We start from the raw sequence: 24,017 nt of genomic DNA on the forward strand, positions 1-24,017 counted from the left end.
TCAGATGCTGAGAAATCGGGCGAGGAGGCTACGGCAGCGCGGTGAGGACATGAAGTCTCAGAGTGGCACAGACCTCTCACAAAACAAGTGACCCCACGCCGTGGACATCATGGTGGCAATGGGTCATGTTCATGCTGTGGAACGGCGATTCTGGGCCTGGGAAACAAGCACGGACTGGTGGGGCCGCATAGTGCTGCAGGTCTGAGATGAATCATAGTGGCTGCAAAACTTTAGGATGCGTAAGGGAACTTTCCCTGAACTGTGTGAGTTGCTGTCCCCTGCCCTGAAGCGCAAGGACACCCGGATGCGAGCAGCCCTGACTGTGCAGAAGCGAGTGGCCATAGCCCTCTGGAAACTTGCAACACCAGACAGCTACTGGTCAGTAGCGAACCACTTTGGCGTGGGCAAATCTACCGTGGGGGTTGCTGTGATGCAAGTAGCCAACGCAATCATCGAGCTACTGCTCTCAAAGGTAGTGACCCTGGGAAACGTTCAGGTCATCATAGATGGCTTCGCCGCGATGGGATTCCCAAACTGCGGTGGGGGCTATAGATGGAACACACATCCCTATCCTGGGACCGGACCACCAGGCCAGCCAGTATATTAACCGAAAGGGCTACTTTTCAATGGTGCTGCAAGCACTGGTGGACCATAGGGAACGTTTTACCAACATCAACGTCGGATGGCCGGGCAAGGTTCATGACGCGCGTGTTTTCAGGAACTCTGGTCTGTTTACACGCCTGCAGGAAGGTATTTTCTTCCCAGACCACAAAATAACTGTTGGGGATGTGGAGATGCCTATAGTGATCCTCGGGGACCCAGCCTACCCGCTAATGCCCTGGCTCATGAAGCCCTATATAGGCGCCCTGGACAGTGACAAAGAACTCTTCAGCTACCGGCTGAGCAAGTGCAGAATGGTGGTGGAGTGTGCTTTCGGACGTCTCAAGGGGAGATGGAGAAGCTTACTGACTTGCTCAGATCTCAGCGAAACCAATATCCCCATTGTTATTGCAGCTTGCTGTGTGCTCCACAATCTTTGTGAGAGCAAGGGGGAGACCTTTATGGCGGGATGGGAGGTTGAGGCAAATAGCCTGGCTGCTGATTACGCCCAGCCAGACAGCCGTGCAATTAGAAGAGCCCAGCGGGAAGTGCTGTGCATCCGGGAGGCTTTGAAAGCTAGGTTCCTCAGTGAGCAGGGTAACCTGTGACTATTAAGTTTGTTTACAGAGAAGCTGAACCTGCCCCCGTTTCTTTACCCAGCTAATGTTGACTATCCTCTGCAGTTACATACCCCATTCACCCCGTTCCCCCCCCTTCCAATGCATGCTTAAAAATAAAATACATGGAACTTTGTTAATTAACACCGTTTTCTTTATTACTGATTTCGCCGTAAAGGGTTGAAACTGGGATGCAGACTGTGGTGGGTAGGGTGTGTAGTGATGTAAAGACCGCTTCTAAACTCGAGGAATGACAGGCTCCTGCTCCTAGAGCGGTCCGCAGTGGCGGACTGGTTGTTTCAACGGAGCCTGTCACCCCTCCTTTTCGGGACTCTGTGTGTGGGGGCTATGTGACTTTGTGGCGGGGGAGGATGGTTACAGATCCCCTGCTGCGTGGCTCTGTGATCCAGGATAAGGACCGCTGCATAAGATCTCTAACCGCCCTCCCCCACCACAAAGTCACATAGCCCCCCCTCCCCCCACAGAACATGAAAACCACCTCCCAGACTGACCAGGGTGCCTAGTGACTGCACTGTGTGTGTGACCTGCTGCTGAACCTGCCCCCGTGTCTGTACCCTGGTAAAGGTGACTGTCCTGTCCAATTACCAGCCCCCTTCCCCCCCTTCAAACACAGTCTCCTCTAAAAGAACATGACGGAAACAGTAATTAACAGAAAAGTATTTTTTATTATCAACTAGACAGGGGATGAAACTGGGACGGGGGCTTGGGTGAGGCAGGAAGGAAAGGACTTATCAAAATTTTGGGAATGACAGCCTTCCTGTAACTGAGCACTGTGCAGGGGTGGAGTGACAGTTTTCACGGCCCCTGCTGCCCCTCCTTCTTGGTACCTTGGGTGAGGGGGGTATGGGACTTTGTGGTGGGGGAGGGCGGTTAGACATAGACTGCAGTGGGGCTCTGTCCTCCTGCCTCTGGTCCTGCAGAACATCCACAAGGCGCCGGAGCATGTCCGTTTGCTCCCTCATTAGTCCAAGCAGCGTTTGAGTCGCCTGCTGGTCTTTCTGCCGCCACCTGTCCTCCCGTTCGCTGTGTGAGCGCTGGTACTGCGACATGTTCTCCCTCCACTGGGTCTGCTGGGCTGCCTCGGCTCGGGAGCAGCCCATAAGTTCCGAGAACATCTCGTCCCGTGTCCTTTTCTTTCGCCGCCTAATCTGCGCCAGCCTCTGTGAGGGGGATGCCGGGGTAGGTCGGGAGACAGTCGCAGCTGTGTGATGGGAAAAAGGGAGTGAATTCCTTACAAAGATACATTTTTGTGAACAATGAACATAGTCTCTGTCTCTGTGAATAAGACCATGCACAGCACCTATCTCATGCGCACTCAGGACAAGTTAGAATTTTCGGCCTTCGCATTCAGTGCCTGGGGTCTTGCAGTGGAGATCAGACAAGCGGGGCAGGACAGCAGAATTCGTGTAGCAGGCAGACATGGTAAGCCGTAGACTTTTGGCTGCTTAAAACTTAATTTATAGCAGTGCCCTCCTTTCACGGTCAAAGCAATTCTCCTAGCGTTGGCCAGTTCCTGCTGCCAGCAATCCGGAAAGCATGAACTCTGCCCCTGTCCCACCCCCTCGCAGCTGTCCCTGGGAAAGATCCCTGTATGCTGCCCCTATCCCGCCTCCACCACGTGGCTGTAAACCACCGGTTATAGTTATGTAAAGGAACAGGCAAGCAGTCCCAATACTAACATTCCCCTAATTCAAAGCAGGTCACCATGAGCGAGATCACCCTGCTGAGGATCAGTGACACAGATAAAGACCACATGCTGCGTGAAAGCCAGCAAAAACCAGGGCCCTATGCCGCCATGCTCTGCGAGGCAATGATACCAGAGTACCTGAGGATAGCCTGGCGCGGAAAAGTGTGCTACCACGGAGGCCGCTCTCCCCAGGAACATCGTGCGGAGGCTTTTAGATTACCTCCAGGAGACCTTCGTGGAGATCTCCCAAGAGGATTTCTGTTCTATCCCCATTCATATTGACCGTCTTTTCAGATAGTTAATATTCCTGTTCTGTTAAAAATAAATGTTTACATGTTTAAAGCACTTACCGACTGATCCTTCCCCTGATTCAGGGTCCGGGTTAACGGCTGGGGAGGGTTGGTAGGGGATCTCCGTGAGGGTGATGAAGAGATCCTGGCTGTCGGGGAAATCAGCGTTGTAAGCGCTGTCGACTGCCTCGCCCTCCTCATCTCCTTCCTCATCTTCCCCGTCCGTGAACATCTCCGAGGAAACGTCCATCGACACTATCCCATCCTCAGAGTCCACGGTCAGTGGTGGGGTAGTGGTGGCGGCCGCACCTAGAATGGCATGCAGTGCCTCGTAGAAGCGGCATGTCTGGGGCTGGGCTCCGGAGCATCCGTTTGCCGCTTTGGTCTTCTGGTAGCCTTGTCTCAGCTCCTTGATTTTCACGCGGCACTGCGTTGCATCCCGGCTGTATCCTCTCTCTGTCATGGCTTTGGAGATCTTCTCGTAGATCTTCGCATTCCGTTTTTTGGAGCGCAGCTCCGAAAGCACAGACTCATCGCCCCACACAGCGATCAGATCCAAGACTTCCCGATCAGTCCATGCTGGGGTCCTCTTTCTATTCTGAGATTGCATGGACACCTCTGCTTGAGAGCTCTGCATCGCTGCCAGTGCTGCTGAGCTCGCCACGATGTCCAAACAGGAAATGAGATTCAAACTGGCCAGACAGGAAAAGGAATTCATATTTTCCCGGGGCTTTTTCTGTGTGGCTGGTCAGAGCATCCGAGCTCGGACTGCTGTCCAGAGCGTCAACAGAGTGGTGCACTGTGGGATAGCTCCCTTAGCTATTAGCATCGAATTCCATCCACACCTACCCTAATTCGACATGGCCATGTCGAATTTAGCGCTACTCCCCTCGTCAGGGAGGAGTACAGAAATCAAACTAAAGAGACCTGTATGTCGAACTAAATAGCTTCGTTGTGTGGACGGGTGCAGGGTTAATTTGATTTAATGCTGCTAAATTCGACATAACCTCCTAGTGTAGACCAGGCCTAAGTGTGTTTTGTTACACCTCTACCTCGATATAACGTGATCTGATATAACACGAATTTGGATATAACGTGATAAAGCAGTGCTCTGGGGTGCGGGGCTGCACACTCCAGTGGATCAAAGCAAGTTCAATATAACGCGGTTTCACCTATAATGCGGTAAGATTTTTCTAGCTCCCGAGGACAGCATTATATCGAGGTAGAGGTGTATATAAGTTGATATAAATGCTATTATATCAGATTTTCCATAAGTGCTTTAAGGGCTCCTTCCTTGTTCATATCAAATTTTATTCAGGAAAAAATTACACTTTTGGCCCATTCCAGCTACAATTTAAGTCAATAACAAGATCCCTTTAACTTAAGTAGGAGCAGGATTCACCCTTTGATCTTTATCATTTGATGAAGATGAATCGCTAAACTCCTGTGAAGTTTTGTATTACAAAGAATTAATTTTCAGGAGAGAGAGAAAGTGTGTGTGTGTGTGTGTGTGTGTGTGTGTGTGTGTGTGTGTGTGTGTGTGTGTGTGTGTGTTGGAGCCGCTCACATCTAAGTTGCCAGTTAAAATGTAGTCCATCAGAGTAATGACCAAAATCTGTTATCACCAGTTGGTCTCAGTCCTGTTCCCTGAGGGCAAGTGACCATATCACAAAAGGACTATCAGAATTAGATTGGCATCCTTGTTGGCAGACTCAGCGGAGAGTCCCAGGATTGACCTGGAAACTGAACTAATCTCTTACTGTGGCTTGGGCTTGAGTCACATTGGCAGGGCACTAGGGAAATTTGAGCTGCCTCGCTGCTTTTTCTATAGATACAGAGGCAACTTCAGTCTCCAGGGCTGTTAATTAGACATCTTTTGGGAGAACTAGATTCACATTAAAGAATAATAATAAAATTAAAGACAGTGCCATGCTCAGTTTTAATTTTTAAAATCCATTATCTTAAATCTTAAAATGAAACTAGTTTGTCATGGATATGGTCCTACTCCCATTAAAGTCAATGGCAAAACTCTTACTGATTTAAATGTTGTGGAATCAGGCCCCTAATCCTTACCATGTTTGCTTAAAGTTATATTTAACCTTGATACAGAAGTCCTCCTTTGATACAGAAATCAAAGAAAAACTGTATAACTTAAATAAACGTCTTCAAAGGAATACTGGGAAAGGAGGAGAGTAGGGCACTACATTTCAATCAAGAGCTAACTCCCAAATATTCTACAAACAAGCTTGGTTTATTACCAGCTGGAAGAGAAGCCGTTTCCCTTATGATCCACTTTCTATGTCCTCAAATTACAGCATATGGAACATTCTGTAGGATAAAACACACTTGTTAGGAACTCAGATGACTCAGAACTAATAAGCTAATATTTCCCACAAATCAGATCCATGAATTAACGACTATAAAGTAGAGAAGAGGCCAAATACATGCCTGGTGTGTAACATTATTAAAGGTAATTGAGTTTCACCAGGGATGAATCTAGCCTAATGTTTCAGGTACTGGTTGTAAACAAGCAATAGAAGAAAACTGGTTAAAGCAGGTATTTTTGGAAAATACAAGTCTAATAAATGACAGTTTTTAGTTTAAGTAGTTAGTACTTCATTGTACCAAAGTCTGGGCTGCAGCTCAGGCTGTTGCCATGTTTGTGTTATGAGTTATGATGTAAGGGCCATGTTTTGACCTCAGCTGAATCCTTGCAATCCCACTGATTTCAGCCAGTGGAGCTGATTTCAGTGGGATTGCACAGGTATAACTAAAGTTACATTTTGGTCCAAACACCGAAACTTGTATGTTAAGTAAATAGATACCAGCTGACAACTCCCCTGATACTGTAGGGACTTATAGGTGCTCAGCACCTTTGAGAATCAAGCCCTTAGTAAAATATTGTAAAATACTTAAAGCAGGAGGATAAAGCCATAGCATATTGCTATACCACGTGGGTATAAACGGGTGCAGCTCTATTCACTTAAACTGAGATGCACCCACTTAAATTAGCAATGAATTTGGCCCTATGTTATGTTAGATTTCATGAACCAATATTTTACATATTAATACTTAGAACAGTCTTTAAAAATTCTTTATTTTTCACTCTGAATGTAATGCACAGTTTTACAGTTGAAGATTGAGAACCTGCTCCCTCACTTTCAAATTGTCCCCCATCTCTCTTCTTTATTTTATTTTCCAGCTATGAGATCTTTTGATGAGAGGGCCTATATAGCACAAAGGTAGGACTCCACCACCTTTAATGCATGGGTGCTCACTGAGGAGGTTGAGGACCTGCACTTCCCAAATGAGAGTTGTGAAAGGCACAGTGCTTCATGGACATCCATGGGTTCTCAGGCAGGCCTTACACATATGGGAATTACTGCCAGCGCTTAGCCTTCTGAAGGACGTGTAGCTTGCCCTTTCTTGGAAAAGGGCAGGTTTCCAGTTCTGTCTCCTTCCCTCTCCTCTTTGGGTTGACTAGTTTCACTGAATTGTCATATCTGGAGAAAAATGTGATCTACATGTGTGAACAGATGATGAAAGGTATCTTCCTTCCTTTTATTTTACTTGATGTAGCTGGAAAGCAAAAAATATATATTAAGCTGAAAAAATCAAATGATTCTAAGGATTGATCTTTACATTTAGAACTTTTCTTTAAGGAATAGATTATAAACTGCTATAGCATAATAAGATATTTTCAAGTGAAGTAAATGCCAGAGACTAAATTGTCCCCTCCCCTGGAAAAGTTGCAAGGTAAAAACAGGCAGAAGGCAGGTCTGGGCCAAGCTATATATACACATTAATACACACAAACCATATACATATACATAGAGTTTGATCACATTAATTGAAAATATTGCAGACATATCAAAAACATGTAGACAAATGGTGATCAACTAGGTATGTGATTTATTCGGGGGGCACTGGTTAAAAGGGAATTTTGGTAAAGTGGATGAGTGGGTGGGGGCTGTGTAAATGAGGCTGTACTGTATACACAAATACGTCTACAAAATGTATACTATTAAAGGACGAATGATGAGATACTGAAAATGATGTGTGTTTTTAACCTTCTCCAATTCCATTCCAGTGGTTTTAATTTCTAAGAGGCATGTTTGCACAACTGGTTGGAGTGGAGAGATTAGGCTGGTAGGACAGAACGCCTCTCTAACCATCATTGAGGGAGGAAAAACCAGAGCACTTCTAAAAACATACTGAATAAATTAGCCATATGGTTTCAGTACATGCGTTCATTTTTACAGGCAGAAAACACAAAACCTCTTTTATAGCCCAACACTCAGCTCAGGGAGTTGGAGACATTAAGTGTAGAAAATATCAAGTAATGACAAAATACAGCGCAGGCAAGGTGGGTAGAATAACCTGAATAATGCCTGAACATGCCAGTTTACTGTATTGCACCTGGCATTTGGGATTCATCATGAATTTCCCTTCCCTTATCATAATAATGGTTTACCTGTACGTTGACTTCATTTGATATTACACCATAGAGCGTATTCTTCCCTTCAATGCTCTTGTTTGTCTCCATTTGTTCTCAGTGGAACCTATAAGAACGCACCCTGGAGATATCCCCATTTATTTGGGAAATCAAAAGACAAAAAAACAACAAAAACACGCACTGAAGCAATATGTGACAGATGGAGTGGGGGTATTGTTTAAAGCAAATGGTGTGCAATTTTTGTGTGTCTATGCAGAAGCCCAGCAGGAGTAAGAAACAGTGACTTCATTCATTTAGGATTTTGCCTTTTGTTTCCTCAAAATTATACTTAAATGCATCCTTATTGCTCTCAACCTGCCTTACACTTGGCTTCTTGCTAAAGGTCAGTGGCCATTCCACGCATATGGGTCTATTCTCTCCTTGGTCCACATATTGAACTTCTCCTGAATTATACATACACAAGAAGGAGTGACTAGACCCCTGTAATATTGATTGAAACCTGCTTCTTAACATTCGCTCTTAAGCTATTTGCTTTTAAAACTATATTCTCAACAGAGTTGGAAATGGTCATTTGGGCTGAAATTATTGACACAGGGAGCCAAAGTATGTTTTCACTCAAACTTACAATAAATCCAGGAAAATTATACTTCCATGAAATCTGTATATTTTCTCCTTCTTACACCAGCCTTGTGACTAGAGAGCCCTCAGTTATTTATTATGGTACTTCTGGAGAAGGGAAGCACAATGTAATGTGTTAGTCCAGACTCATGAGAGCAGTAGTCCTGGCCCCAATCTAGGTAGAGTGTAAAGCCTTAGGAGTCATCTCATGCTAACCAGAAATGATTAACTAAGCAGTGTTGGTTTCCAAGCTGACCAGGTTACATTGAAACATGTTTAATCCAAATAACAAAGGATTTTTATAATTTCTCTTTACTCCTTGCTGTGCAATAGCACCTTAGAGCATTTTTCACTGAGCCACAAAGTATCATATCATGCTCATCCTTCCTCCCCTTCTCTCCTATGCTTGTTACACTGACTTCTTGCAGCTTTGTTTCAAAGTTAGTGGTAAACTCTTTGGGACAAGGTCGTCTTGTGTGTTTTTCCAGCATGTAGCAAAACAAGGTCCTGATTCTGACTGGGGCCTTTGTGTGGTCACATGATACAAATTATAATTACAAAGAAATAATACATGTGTACATGTTCTGACTGTAGTATCTGCCTGATGGGGTTTCTAAAGTCCACACAAGCCCTGAAAGGGTTAAAGAGAGCTTTGTTAACTTTACCTGTTCCCCTCCAGGTTGAGGGAAGAATTTAAATGAAAGAGTGCAGGGCAGTCAGGGGAGGCACAGGGAAGTGTGTGGGTGACATTCCTCTCTTGGGAGGAGGGGATGCTGGGATAAGGAAAGGAGAAAAAGAGGTATAGATACAATCAGCCCTTGTAGTGGGCTAATGTATGTTACCTTTTCCTAGAATAGGACAGCTGAGACGCTTGGCATTGTAGTAGTCTGGATTGAGAGGATATGGTTCAGAGCCCACCAATAACAGCTGGTTTTACCCTTCTCTGCAGTTGCATGACTCATGGCTTTGTATCTAAATGTTTATCAGTTGCCCTGAGGTGACGGTCGGGGTAAGGTTTAGGTCAGTCTTACCTCTGTCTAATATAAAATGACTTTCCCAATCCTAGGAAAAATACTTTCTGTGCAGCTGTTGAATTTACAATAAATGATTTATAAAAGAACACATGCAGGAATCAGAGGAGTTGCTACCACCGAGTTGAATTGATCTTTTTAGTCAATACCCTGTCTTTGGAAGTTACATATACTTTATGTATTCAAAGCCATTTTGTGCTTGGTCTTGAAAATATAGGAGCCTGGGCCACAAAGTTCAGATCCACACCTGTATCTGGAGATCAGCAAATTTTGAGAGAGGAGATTTCTGGGTCATCTCTGGCCCCATAGATTAGCTTGATCCTACACATGCTTACTAGCAAGAGCAATGCTCATTACGCTGAGTCATTCCATTGAAATCAAGAAGCATGGCACCCAGAGGTAGGTGTACATGAGATCAGGCCCTCTGTTTGTAACATCTCTGTGTGCTGTATGCACCGCCATTTATGGTAGTTATAAGCGGAAAAGAATTTGTATACATGCCATTATCCATTCTGATGATGATAATGTAGTCAGGAAAGATCACTCCTGAATACTCTACTTTAGAATAATTTTGTAAATAATAATGGACTGCATTAACAATTACCTAATTAATCTAATAGGGTTATAAAGCTTTTCTTTCCCCCACCCAAACTTTTTGGTTCCTTCATTAAACTAAAATAAAATATTGAATTTGTACTGAATAACTTAAAAACATTCTAAACCCCATGGAATTCTAAAACAAATGATCAGACTTTTTTTTTCTGTCTTTTTAGAATCACAGTGGTCTAATGATCATTCCTGTAGAACTATTAGCCAGCTGGGCAGTATTTTCGCCACCCTTGCAATGGAAAGTAATATTTAAAATGCATTAGGGTGAAATTTGTCTCCCCCACATAAAGCCCAAATAATCTTAATCTGATAATTTAAAAACATTGTACAGATATATACAAGTGTTTTAAAATAATGCTATTTGTCATTTTCCACCATTCATTTCCTAGCTAAAAACCAGATCTTGCAAAATTCCATGATAATTTCTAATTTCTATAAAAATGAATTTAGATCCGATTCATTTATGTTGATTTTTAAAATGGATCATGTACTACTAATGGAAAAAGTAAAAAATGCTTTGTAAATTGATTATCTTTAACAATTTTATGAAATTATCAGGTGTCAATTATATTTATTGCCAAAGGTCTCATAAATGAACACACAAACTATGCTTTATCCATATAATACCCTTCTGTGCTCTGTGTTTGACAGCACTTGAAGCAATGCAGTAAAAGTAATAGAAGGTTCATTTCCTCATCCCTAAAATGTTCAGGCTGCAGATGCTACTGTGTAAGATGCCTTAGAATAGTGTGAAACACAGCGTGGCCATTGTGTATTTTTATATAAGGTTCTTTATTTTTAAAGCCTAAAGAAAGAAAATAAAGATTCCCTGTATTCCATAAATATGTTTAGGTGGCTGGATGGTAAAACCTTGTGGTTGTCAAAGAGGAAATTCCAAGTATGTTCATGTGATTAGAGTCCATGTCTCCACTTGTTTTTATCATCTCATGGAAGGTTGCTAGGAGCAGAGTGAAAGGTTGAAGAAGATTTAGGGCTCAGGCTTGTGAGGTACGGTGTGCTTCCCATGCTTCTTGTGTCCAGTGAAGTTTACTATAAGCTGAGGTGCTCAGCCCCTCACAGAAGGCACTTGGCACCTCACAGGATGGCAAATTTATCCATCATGAAGCTTTCACTCTGGTCCTGGTGACCTTACATGAGATGATGAGAAGAAGTTGAGAGATGGACTCATTACAGAAGCTATGCTGGATAAATAATTGGATGAGAGACCTCCTCAGAACATTTAGGTGCTGTAGGTGGTGGTTTTGGTAATTCAGTAGGTGTCACTCCTGCCTCTGAATCAGTTCTGAACTAATGTCCCAGCAGGATGCTACAGGGCACTATATTATTGGAGGTGCTATCTTTTAGCTTAAAATTTAAATCAAGGCCATGATTACTTGCAACTCTGAAGGGCCCGTGGTAAAATTTTCTAAGAGTAGGTTTGATTACCCTAATACCCTAGCCAAAAGATAATTCTGGTAATTACATTCTGCCTCTCTAAATTCCCCCTGCAGTTTTCAGTTGGATCTGATACAATATTCTTCATGTCCTTGTCTGATTACTGTTGTGTGTTGTGGCTTTTTATCTCAGAGGCAGGTAGCTGCACTTTAGTGGCAGGTGATGTAATCCTCAGGGTGAAATCCTGGCCCAGTGAAGTCAGCGGGAGTTTTGCCGTTGACTTCAGTGGGGTCAGGATTTCATTCTAAATGTTTAGAAGCTCTTATCATTGGATCGATTTCTTCTTATTATGGTGGATTCAAATCTCCCAGTGTGTGTAGTCTGTTGAACATAATATGATTTGGATGAATACCACTCAGCAAAATGTTCTCTGCAGGTATTTTATATTCAAACTAACTGGTATTTAACCTAGCCTGTATGTAGAATATTTAAATTTGATCCTATGACAAAAATGTAAAACAGTTTTGTTCCAGTATTTAGCATTATAATTTAACCAGAACACTGAAATTAGCTGTCAGTCATGAAAGATAAGAGATACAAGCAGTTTTTATTATTCCAACAAGGTATTCATAATGCAGTAAATAAGCTCATGATTTTACAGATAAGCTTACAGATAATAAGTTTGAGTTTATCAAGCTGTCCATTATCTTGATATTATTGACATTCCTGCTAATGTCTCTCCTACAATTCATTTAAAGTTTATCTGATATAGGCTGATATTTAGCAATCTGGCATGTTTCAGTAATGTTGGTTTTGGCAGCAAAAATCATAGTCACCAATCTTTGTACTTTACATACACGTATGTGTGTGTAGGCAGCAGTGGTGGGGGTCATTTGGGAAGAGCTTTTGGATTTATTTCAGTAGTTGTTCAGGACTGGCAGAGCATCTGTCCTCAGAGAAAAACAAGTTGAGTCAAGGTGATTTCTGCTTCTGGGGTGGGAGAAGTCATATATGTAGGTTGCTGTTTCTAAATAGTTGGGTATTTTTATATAGCTAGGGAAGCAACTCCAAGAGGAAACCACCACTCCAACTGAGGATAAATAGGAGCTAGGATGGCAATATCAAGCAGACAGCAGGATACCTAGGGCACCACTTGATACCTAGGGCCTGGTACAAAGCCCATGAAGTCAATGGAAGCCTTTCCATTGATGCCAGCAGACTTGGGATCGCTCCATGTGGAATTAATTGTTCCTCTACAAAGGTGACAATATTAGACAACAGTTGCTTAAACTTTCTCAGTACCCAAAAGACAGCTGTCCTTATTTTACACAGCACAATGTGATGGACATTCACAGGGTGAAAAGCAAGTAAATGGTTTATTATAGTGGAAGGGAAAGTGTTAGTAAAAGCTGCTATTTATGATCTATCACTTAGGCATAAAGCAACAAACCAAACAATATGTTGATTAATTTTAAACAATTTTAAACACCAAAAACTAGATTCAGTGGACTTCCAAGAAGAGATAAATTTGGCCCTTTTAATCTTTTATTAAAGTATGAAAAAAACTTTTGTTAGATTCTTAAAGATCACAAAATGATCAAGCAAAACAAAAACAATGCATTATATGACACAAATGAATCTTGAAAAGTAAAAGAAAATTCATGACACAAAGCGATTCTGACACTGCCTTCTCTCATAAGACAAATATATCATTTACTGAAAATACATTTAAATTACATACTAGAATAGCTTCCAGCTGGGGTTTCATTTCAGAATTTACTCTACAGAGTACATTATGTTTAGGAAGCTACTTGAAATAAACATACAATGATTGCCATTAAAAAGTCAACAGTTGCCAACAGTTACCATAAGAGGTAACTGAGATTACCGCTATTTCCTCCTAAAATTAGGTTAGGATATATATTTGTGGTAACAGATGAGAATTATGTTTTTAATGGCTTCCACAGTAATTGGATGCTCAAACTGAAAATACAAAACAAAAGAAGAAACCACACTTAAAAAACCAATTGGAATAATAATAATCATCCTAATAAAAACCAAATAAATATATTTAGCTAGCTAACAGGTCACTAACAAAATTATGGGAAAAGTTCCCTTCCTTTAGGAAGGTCTAAATCCTGCCCCCACACATATACAGATGCATATGTACCAAAATGAAGCAGAACCAAGAGGCAGGATGTGTAGGGAATCTGCATATCCTGTGTGCTATGGAACCGTGCTCCACAAGGACTAAACCCTTTGTGAGACTAAATCCCCTCGTTAGCTTTTATGGAAGAAACTTTCCCATGGAAGGAAATTTGAAGGTCTGTAGGAGATGTAAGAGCATGGTAGATAGATCCACTGGTCAAATCCTTCTGGGAAAGGGGATCATAGCAGCTATAGTGTCTCCACAGCCACTTCCTGTGTGCATACGGGGGAAGTCAGAGATTCTGTCCTCCCATCTCTAATAACCTGTTTTCAATGGCTATTAGCCAGGATGGGGAGGGATGGTGTCCCTAGCCTCTATTTGCCAGAAGCTGTGAATGGGTGACAGGGGATGGATCACTTGATGATTACCTGTTCTGTTCCTTCCCTCTAGGGCACCTGGCATTGGCCACTGTTGGAAGACAGGATACTGGGCTAGATGGACCTTTGGTCTGATCTTATGTTTATGTGTTATCAGAGATGTGCCTTTTTTTAGAAGTTGAGTTTATCACCAGGAAAAGTCTCTTCTCTCTGCTTGAGTCCTTCTGACTAAAAATGTTTGGTTTTTTTAGGTTATATCCAAGCAAGCAAATAAAAACAGCACAGGGGGTCATGAGAATAGATTTCTGAGGGGATTCCTGGTACCTCCAGCTTCTTGATGGGCCAGAGATACCATGAAAGCAGCCTCTTTGAAGACACCTGCAAGTGAAAAATAATGGGGGAACAAGTTTAATAAATTCAAATAGTGGGTAAAGATTCAGATCAATCCTCATTTTATCTCAATCATTTCACCAGCTCTTCTTAGCTATCAGGGTTGAACTGGTAGATGCATATCTCCCATTGTATGGCACTTGCAAGTTCAGTTGATGACCTTAAAACTAAGGGATATGATGGGATGTACCCCCGGGGTGAAGCCTGGAAGCCATTGGGAACCCTGTGCCCCCAAACCATTTAGCTCGGTTGGCCTTTCACTGTGCTCTGCTGGAGACATACAGCCAGCTCTTCTGGGCCCTGTTATCACCCAGCACGACAGCGGGTGGCACCACACACCCAACTGAGTCATCTGAGTGCTTTACCTAAGCCACTCATTGACCAACAATGGAGGCACCAGCCAATTTCCCAGCTCCCCAGCCTTGCACCCCTACTAGAGTACAAACCCAGAATGATACCATCTTGCACTGCACAAGGTTCTGTACGGTGCAAGCTCATTAATTAGTGCACTCCCCACTCGGTGTGGGGAAGATAAGCACCAGCCTTTGTTAACAGAGCTAAGATTCCCTAATGCATCACTCTAAAACACACTGGTTAAAATAAAACTTTAAAAAAGTTTATTAACTACAGGAAGATAGATTTTAAGTGATTATTAGTGATAACAAATAGATCAAAGCGGGTATCAGAGGGGTAGCCGTATTAGTCTGGATCTGTAAAAAGCAACAAAGAGTCCTGTAAAAGCAGCAAAGAGTCCTGTGGCACCTTATAGACTAACAGAAGTTTTGGAGCATGAGCTTTCGTGGGTGAATACCCACTTCTTCGGATACAAGTCTATAAGGTGCCACAGGACTCTTTGCTGCTTTTACAGATCCAGACTAACATGGCTACCCCTCTGATAAAAGAGTCCTGTGGCACCTTATAGACTAACAGAAGTAATGGAGCATAAGCAATGCTTATGTTAGTCTATAAGGTGCCACAGGACTCTTTGTTGCTTTTTACAGATCAAAGCAGGTTACCTAGGAAATCAAATAAAATCACAATTAAAGACTTATACAAACTAGATAGGATTTGAATCAGCAATATCTCACCCTGACTGATGATACAAGCAGGCTTACAGATTCTTGAGGCACAGGATGCATTTGTTTTGCAGCCTGGGTTCCCCTTCCCCACTCAAAGTCCTTTTTTCTTCCAGAGGTTCTTTCAGGTGTTGAGTTGTGGGGGAGTGAAGACAAATCATGATGTCACTCCTCATCTTTTATAGTTTCTTGCAGCTTGCTGGAAAGTCTATGTATGTGACATAGGAGGTCCACCCCCTTTGGCCAAACATTTTCTATTGTCTCAGTGCTCCCTTTGAGGAGGCTTCCTTATTCAGAGTTCCTGTGTTAGTGGATTCTTCCATTGTTTACAGTAATTAACACTGTCTGGCTACTCCATTGTTGTACCTGAAAGGCTGGTTTTGGGTGTTTCCAGCCTCACATCAGACTTTAGTAACCCACACATATCAAGATTTCATAACTTTACATATGATGATAGCACATACAATCCCCTGAGATATTAATGTTTAGCAGATCAGGACTTTTAGAACAATACCTCACAAAGCATACTTTGTACAAAACATATAATTATATGGCAATGGTGAATATGGAGGTGGCAGGGTGTCACACTATGTTCTAGGATCTATTAACATGTCAATACTGCCATAACAATCACGCTGCAAACTTTGCAGTCTGAGACATGCAGCTTAAGGATACTAGAAAATCTATATATTTGCATTTGACCTGACATTATCATAAAGGTTATGGGAAGAAAAAAGAGAAAGAGAAAACAAGCTTTTACAATAGTGTAACATACAATTATCACAGCTTATGAAAATGACATATGATCTCGATTTTCAACAAATTTTATTAAGTGCCAAATTCATCAATATTTAAAATTAATAATAATATCAAAGATAATTCAAATGAGGTCTTTCTGAAATATGAGAGGCCACATTGCCAACAATTGCCATAGTTTTTGCAGACAAAAAAAAATATCTGGCACCCTCCAGAGAACAAAAGAAATGTGTGAGAGCGAAATTCCACCCTGACATAAGTGGGATGGAGAACCACCGCACTCAGAACCATATTTCAGAATCCTAGCTTTGTAATAGCAAAACTCTACTTGCTCTTAAGGAAGGACTATAATTTATTTGACCGACCAGTTACTGCTGGGACTTTGTTCCTCACTGAAACAGTCACAAGTATATGATACAAATTAGTCACTCTAGGTGTTATTATTATCTACCGTATTTTGAAGTCAGCATATTTCACTTGAAACTCAACTGCTTCTGACCGTTTTACTAGCTTACTCTGAAGTGATGGCTGTTTCTAAAGTTCAATCACATTTGGTAAGCAAAGTAAAACAAAACAACAAATGGTATGGAGAAAGGACTAATATCCTACTGTGTTTGTCATGACCTGGAGATACACACCAGATTCCATTATCTCAGCCAGTCAGTGGCCATTATGTAAACATACATAAAAATAGCTCAGAAGCCACATAGGGTGAATTTTATGGTTCATATTATTTGGCAGAATTTCACTGTATGAAAGACCTTCAAACCGCTCTTGTTCAAACCTCATTGCAGAAGTGCAACTGCATGTATGTATCAGATTTATTTTCACCAGTTGATTTGCTATTTTTGCACACTGAAGTTTTCTATTTATCTGCCAGCCGGATAAAATACATACAAGGGCAATAACTGCCCCTCCTACTTCTAAAGCTAATGAATATAATATATAGATTCAACAAAGTGGCACCCTGCCTCTCTATGGCCCTGCAGATACCTGTAATACTGTACAGTGGCCTTAATACAGATGAGCCATATGTGTATAATTAATTTCATATGCCTCTAAACATGGGTCTCACCCACACATACTACTTGTTTACTGCTTGGGTTATTAGGATTATTGGTTTGTGCTACTCTCAAAAAGTTTAACACAAATGGGAAGCCTTTGGTTTTAAAGTTCAGTTCTAATCTGATAAGCAACTCTGTAAATAGCATTGTAGTGCTTCGAGTCTATGTCTCAATAGCTTGCATGTAACATTTGCTCAGTTTATAAACAGAAAGTTGGTTTATTCGAACTACTGTGCCTGCAAACTCAACCTGGGAATCTGAAAGTCAAACTGGGCTCTTTTTAGTTTATGTATTATTGCTGTTATTAAAGATTTGGTGGACAAAATTCTCTTTACATGTATGTTCCTTTGAATGGATTGGAAATACCATGAGAATAGTCTCTCTCTCACAGTATTGTTGAAAGGCATTAATACCTATTATTTATAGGTATTAATGCTACATAGTGGATTTTTGTTGAAATAATCTCTTCATTCTAGTTCCTCCCTAAAACATTTTAGGACATCTTACATGTTGCCTTTCAACATAACTACACAAAACTATTTTCCTGGTATTTCCACACCAGTGAAAACCAAGAAATAGTAGAAATCTGCCACCTCCTCCTCCCAAATAAACAAACAATTATTTTCCTTTTGAAAATATGTCTGCTGTATGAATGGACTTAGGAACACAAGAATATAATCTTTGGTGTGTTGTGGTTGTGAACCTTTTAAACAAGTGAAGCTACACAAGTGAAAATCAAAGGGAGGGAAAATATTCCACTGACCTCTTACCCTAGCATCAGATCAGTCTTACTCAATTCTATAGATATGGATTTATAAATTCAACCCAAGCTAGAAAAACAGCCCTGACTTGAATCGATCTATTCCCTCTGTCTCAGATGGAAGGACACTTTGTTTTAAAAAACAATTAGCTTTTAAAAATATGGTAGCCAGTAACATACAGTCTGTATAGATAAGTAGAATATCAGAGGTGTGGTTGTTAAGTTAAAGGAAGTTTATGTATCCAATTAAGTACAGTTCTTGCTAATGTACATAGCTTATTGTACATCAGGACAACTAAGGGCTAAAAAAAGTGTCATTTTTCTTATAATTAAAAAAGAGCAAATTTGTTTTAAAAATCAGAAGTAACATAAATGGTCAAATTGTGATAGCCTGAGTAAAGTGAAGTGCAGAGCCTGCATGCCTTTGAAGGAGAGAAGGCTTGTGCCTCCAAGAAACAAAATCCTTCCTCAAGTGACCTGGTGTACAACCCCACCATACTCTTCAGGGCCCCAAGTGCTACTGGAAAGACACCGAGGCCTGTAAAAGCTGGAACAGTCTGGCCCAAATAATTTTATTCCTAAATGTCTAACTCAGTCCCAAAGTCACAGCATCATACAACTTTCAACAGGCCCACAAAATCTCTATTATCTAAGAGATAGCTCCCAGTAGAACATACTGAAACACAGCAAATTACACTATGGACTGAGTTCTAGTCTTAACTCTGACTGTCTTATGTGGACTTCTAATAATGTATACCCTTTGCCATTGTCTGAATATCATTTTCTATCAAATTAATTTCTGATGTGTTTCCCCCAGCATTTTTAGAATGGTTACTTGAAAATGATAATTCAAAACACACCATCGTTAAAAGTTACAATGCCATAATCAAAAGCTGCAATAAGTTTTTATTGTTATTTGAACATTTTGAAACCACTACTACCAGTGTTTGGGCAGCAGGCATAACTGATTCCAAATCTACCTTTTCATGTACAAGGAATTGTGGTCTGTTGGGTAAAGGGATTATGAAAAGATCATTAACATGCATCTTGGCCTCCACTTATGGGTAATTAACTGTAGTGAATATTATCCTGAGGGACAATCTGAGAAAGACATTGGGCAATAACTCCTGACTTGTCTTATGCAGGGATTCCTCACTCTTGTTTAAAAACCAAAGCTATTTGTCTCTAATATTAAGGAATCAATGTTGTTAGTTACCACCCCTCCCTTCTTCCACTTAAATAAATATGGTTAAAGGCTTCTAGACAGAACTTTATTAAGAAACCAAATTAAAACCTGAAAATATGCATTTAATTTGGTGTCCAGTAGAAATGAAGTGTCTGTGGATTACCCTACAACATGGTAGATGCTTGAGAATGCATGGTTAAACCATGCATCCTCCCTCCCCAGCCAAACTAAGTAATATGAAATAGCCATCAAACCATAGTTCTCTTCACCCTGTCTCTGTGGAAAGAATTAGGCATGATAAAGGGTGAACCCAATACTGAGACAATGACAAGCATTAGGGGACTATCACCCGTATAGACTTTCTGCTTGTGCATTTGAGCATTTTTAGACTGGATTATTGATACTGGTCAAAATTAAAACTTGAACCCACTTCAAAACCCTCGCCCACAAAGTTACAACAAAATCCCCAAATAATACAAGCAGCTTCTGCAACACACTAACTAGCTGAACAAATTATGACAGCAACACAAGAAAGGACTCCACAGATACAGAAAGGAAGAAAAGCAATCAAACCAAAGAAAATACCAGAAGGGAGCAAAAATTCCTTGCGGATACCAAATTATCATACAATCATAGAAATGTAGGGCTATGTCATAACTATAAAGGGAAGTGTAACAACTCTCCTGTGTACAATACTATAAAATCCCTCCTGGCCAGAGACACCAAAATCCTTAAGAAGGGTTAAGAAGCTCAGGTAACCTAGCTGACACCTGAGGTTTGAGCATTGGTCTGCTAAACCCAGGGTTGTGAGTTCCCTCCTTGAGGGGGCTATTTGGGGATTGGTCCTGCTTTGAGCAGGGGGTTGGACTAGATGATCTCCTGAGGTCTCTTCCAACCCTAATAATCTATGATTCAAAGGACCAATAAGGGGACAAGATACTTTCAAATCTTGTTGGGGGGAAGGCTTTCATTTGTGTGCTTGTTGTTTTGGGGGTTGTTCATTCTTGGGACTAAGAGGGACCAGACATCAATCCATGCTCTCCAAATCTTTCTGAACAACTCTCTCACATTTCAAACTTATAAGTAACAGCCAGGCAATGCATGTTAGTTTTATCTTTGTTTTCTCAACTTGTAAATATTCCTTTTGTTACAGGGTTTACCTCTGTTTGCTGTAACTTTGAACCTAAGGCTAGAGGGGGTTCCTCTGGGCTCTTTGAATCTGATTACCCTGTAAAGTTATTTTCCATCCTGATTTTACAGAGATGATTTTTACCTTTTCTTTAATTAAAATTTTTCTTTTAAGAACCTGATTGATTTTTTCATTGTTTTAAGATCCAAGGGTTTTGGATCTGTGTTCACCAGGACTAATTGGTGAGGATATACTCTCAAGCCTTTCCTCTTCACCCAGGAAAAGGGGTGTAAGGACTTGGGTGGGGTGAGGGAGGAATTAGTCTCAAATGTGCCCAGGAAAGAGGGGGTTAGAGACTTGGGAAATATTTGAGGAAAGGCAGAATTCCAAGTAGTTCTTCCCTAAGATTTGGAACACACTTGGTGGTGGCAGCTTACTGTAAACCTAAGCTGATAAATAAGCTTAGGGGGCTTTCATGCGAGTCCTCACATCTGTACCCTTGAGTTCAGAGTGGGGAAGGAACCCTGACAGGCTGGAAGGGACTTTGAGAGGTCATCCACTCCAGCCCTCTGCACTGAGGCAGGGCCAAGTATATAGAGACAATATCTATGAGATGCTTGTCTATCCTATTCTTAAAACCTCCAATGACAGATAATCTACAGCCTCTCTTGAAAGCTTATTCCAGAGCTGAACTATCCTTATAGTTAGAAAGCTTTTCCTAATATTTAATCTAAATATTCCTGGCTGCAGATTAAGCTGATTACTTCTTGTTCTATCTTCAACAGATATGGAGAAAAATTGATCACCATCATCTTTGTAATAGCCCTTAACATATTTGAAGACTGTTACTAGGTCTTCCTTTCTCAAGACTAAACATGCCTGGTTTTTTTTAACCTTTCCTCACAGGTTATGTTTATCTAAACTTTTTGTAATTTTTTTTCTCTCCTCCAGATAATCTCTAATTTGTCCACTTCTTTCTTAAATATGACACCCAAAACGGAACTGGTTGACTCTCCAGTTCTGGCATTTGATTTCTGTCTTTCTGATACTGATCCCTGGCTCTGCCTCTGGTTTATGACTCCAATTGACCCCTTGACTCTGGCATTTAACTTCTGTCCCTTTGGTACATGGGCAGCAGGTACAAGAGGTTTGGGGAGGCTAAGCCTTCCTAAATGGGGCAAGAAATGCCGGATGCAGCGCATCTCCCTTTGGAGGTGTGCCGGCCTGCCCACCTGTAGAGTGGTGGCAGCAACAGAAGCTCCTGAGATGTTGAGGGACCCCCGATGCCCAAACCGTGGCCCCTCCTGTGCTCTGTCCTGGATCCACCCTAAGGCCCTACTCCCACCTGATCTCTTCCCCTCAAGGCCCCGCCCATGCTCCACCTCTTCCCATCCTTGCTCATTCCTCTCCACCCCACCCCCCGTTGCTTGCCATTAAGGTACGATGAGGTGAAGAGGAGCGAGTGGTGGGCTGGGGGGGGCTTGGGGGGGGGGATGGAGAGTGGCAGGCAGGGGGAACCTCATGGGAGGGGATTTAAGGAAGGGGCAGAGAGGAGCAGGCAGGGGCCTCAGGAGAGGAGCAGAGAGGAGTGGGTGGAGAGTGGCGGGTAGGGGGGTGCCTCAGGGGAGGAAGAGGGAGGGGTGGGTGGGGGGAACCCTTGGAAGAAGAGGTGGAGCAGGGGCAGAGCCTTGGGGGAAGAGTCTGGGGCCATGGTCTGGGCGCCAGTGGCCCCTCCGACTTCTAGGAAGCTTCTGGGGTTCATGGCCAGCCTCCCCAAATGCAAGAGTTATGCGCCGCCTATGCTCTGGTACTGATTCTCAGCTTATTTCCTGGACTCTACCTGCCCTGACCCAGTTCTAACTGGTTAGCTGAACTCTCACTTCCACCACTAAGCCTGACCGCCCACAGCCTGATTGGCTACAGGACTAAATTCTCATGTACCATTCTTAACAGAGCAAAAAACCCACACTGCTCCAGTGTAAATGCAACAACAATCCAACATGAGGGAAAAGCCCCAATTTGATTTGTGAAATAGGAATGCTCTCTACCAGGGAAGTTAGCACCATAAAGGCCCTCCTTCAGATCCCAGCCAGAAAATCACAGTGAACATCAGGTTGCAAGCCTTTTAATCCTGTGACAACTGGCTTGGGCATGCCCTCCACATACCTACATATCACTTTGTTTCTGGAGGGAGGTGGGAAGGATGAAAATGAGGGTGTGACAAAGATTGCCCCCCCCATAATATTTTTATTAAATATATATTTTAACTGATTGGCAGAAGATATAAAGTCAGATCGAAATCTGGGTCTGAACCTCTCCAAGAGTTTCAGTTTTGGGATTTTTTGTTCAGGCTTATCTGCAATTTTTTTCATAAATACCTGAACCATAAGCATTCTGTCCTTAATTGAACAGGCAAATATCTTTGGTGCTGCTTAATAGGCAGCACAAGAAAACCAAGCCACACTGTGCAATTGTTCTGTATTCATTAGTGTAAGTCTTTAATAGGAGTCTGGTACAGTGTCACTTTATATTAGGTGCCTTTAAATATGTGGTATTTACAATGTAGTACTGTGTAAATATTTATGTAAACAACATTTTTATGTAACCATATGGTTTGCATGCTTGATTTAAAAATTCTTTGTCAAATCATTTCATCATGGAATATCAGAAGCTTCTGACTATAAACTTGTTTTTAAAAGATTTATACACATTTCCTGTTACATACTCTAAAACAAAGTGTGGAACTGTATGTCTTTTGATAGTGTTGGGGTCACTACATTAAGGACAAGTAACTTTAAGTCAGCCATTAACTTCAGTGGGATTACTCCCATGCTAAAAGTTGGGATGTGCTTTTCTGAAAAGGAGTGCTTTCCTAAATCAAGGCTTTTGAGCACAAATACATATTTTCATGGCTACAGTGGGTACACATGCATTCTCTCAAGGTCATCCATTGTGCTCTCCTATGACAACTTGGCTTCCAAATCATGCATAGTTGTTTCTTTCAACTGTGAAATGCATAAAGACTAAAATATTTAGTGAGAAAAACAGAAGTGGAATATGTGCTGAGGTATTTCAATGTCACTGATGAAAAATTTACACATCACAGTTAACATACTGTACTTTATTGCTTTGGTCATGCAGTGGTGGTAAATTATTTCTTCATTTTATTATCAGTGATGGGTAACCATTCATAGTTTCAGAGCTTCAGTTCAGTTTGTTTTCTTAAAACTTAAAGGACCTACCTATTGTGCTACAAATCCCTATTTCCCCCCCCAGGAGTCATTTGCCTTTGATGATCTACCAGTCCTGTGTGAGGGTCTCTTTTAGTTTGGGTGGTAGTGGGGAACCAAAGTGTTTATGCTTGTTCCCAATGCTTGCAGCAGCAGCTTCATGGAAGAACCCACATTTGAAGATGCTAGGGTGTTAATCCTGAGAGGTGTTGAGTGTCCTTATCCCCATTGACCGAAGCAGAAATTGGGGGTGCTCAGTATCAATCGGAATCAGGTCAATAATGAGAAGCAAAAGTGAAGAATGTCCATACCTAGCTTTAACTCCTGCCCATTGAGTGTCTGGCAAGAAATTGCAGCTGGCTTAACCAGCTCAAGTGTACCCCACAGGGCTGCCCAGAGGATTCAGGGGGCCTGGGGCAAAGCAATTTCAGGGGCCTCTTCCATAAAAAAAGTTGCAATACTATAGAATACTATAGTCTTGTGGGGGCCCCTGCAGGGCCCGGGGGAAACTGCCCCACTTGTTCCCCCCCCTCCCGGGGGAAGCCTTGGGAAAAATAGCAAAGAATCCTGTGGCAC

General features: G+C 41.9%; 1 long non-coding RNA gene across 1 annotated transcript in view; it reads left to right on the plus strand.

Moving 5' to 3' along the window:
• LOC120404725 overlaps positions 1 to 14,271 on the plus strand; it is a 161,684-nt gene extending 147,413 nt beyond the window's left edge. The window contains exon 8 of the long non-coding RNA XR_005598135.1: positions 14,102 to 14,271. This is a non-coding gene — a long non-coding RNA (uncharacterized LOC120404725). The remainder of the gene's footprint in view (positions 1 to 14,101) is intronic.
• Positions 14,272 to 24,017: the final 9,746 nt, after the last annotated feature.

The sequence above is a fragment of the Mauremys reevesii genome, linkage group 4 (genome assembly GCF_016161935.1).
Source record: "Mauremys reevesii isolate NIE-2019 linkage group 4, ASM1616193v1, whole genome shotgun sequence".
NCBI classification, from domain to species: Eukaryota; Metazoa; Chordata; order Testudines; family Geoemydidae; genus Mauremys; species Mauremys reevesii.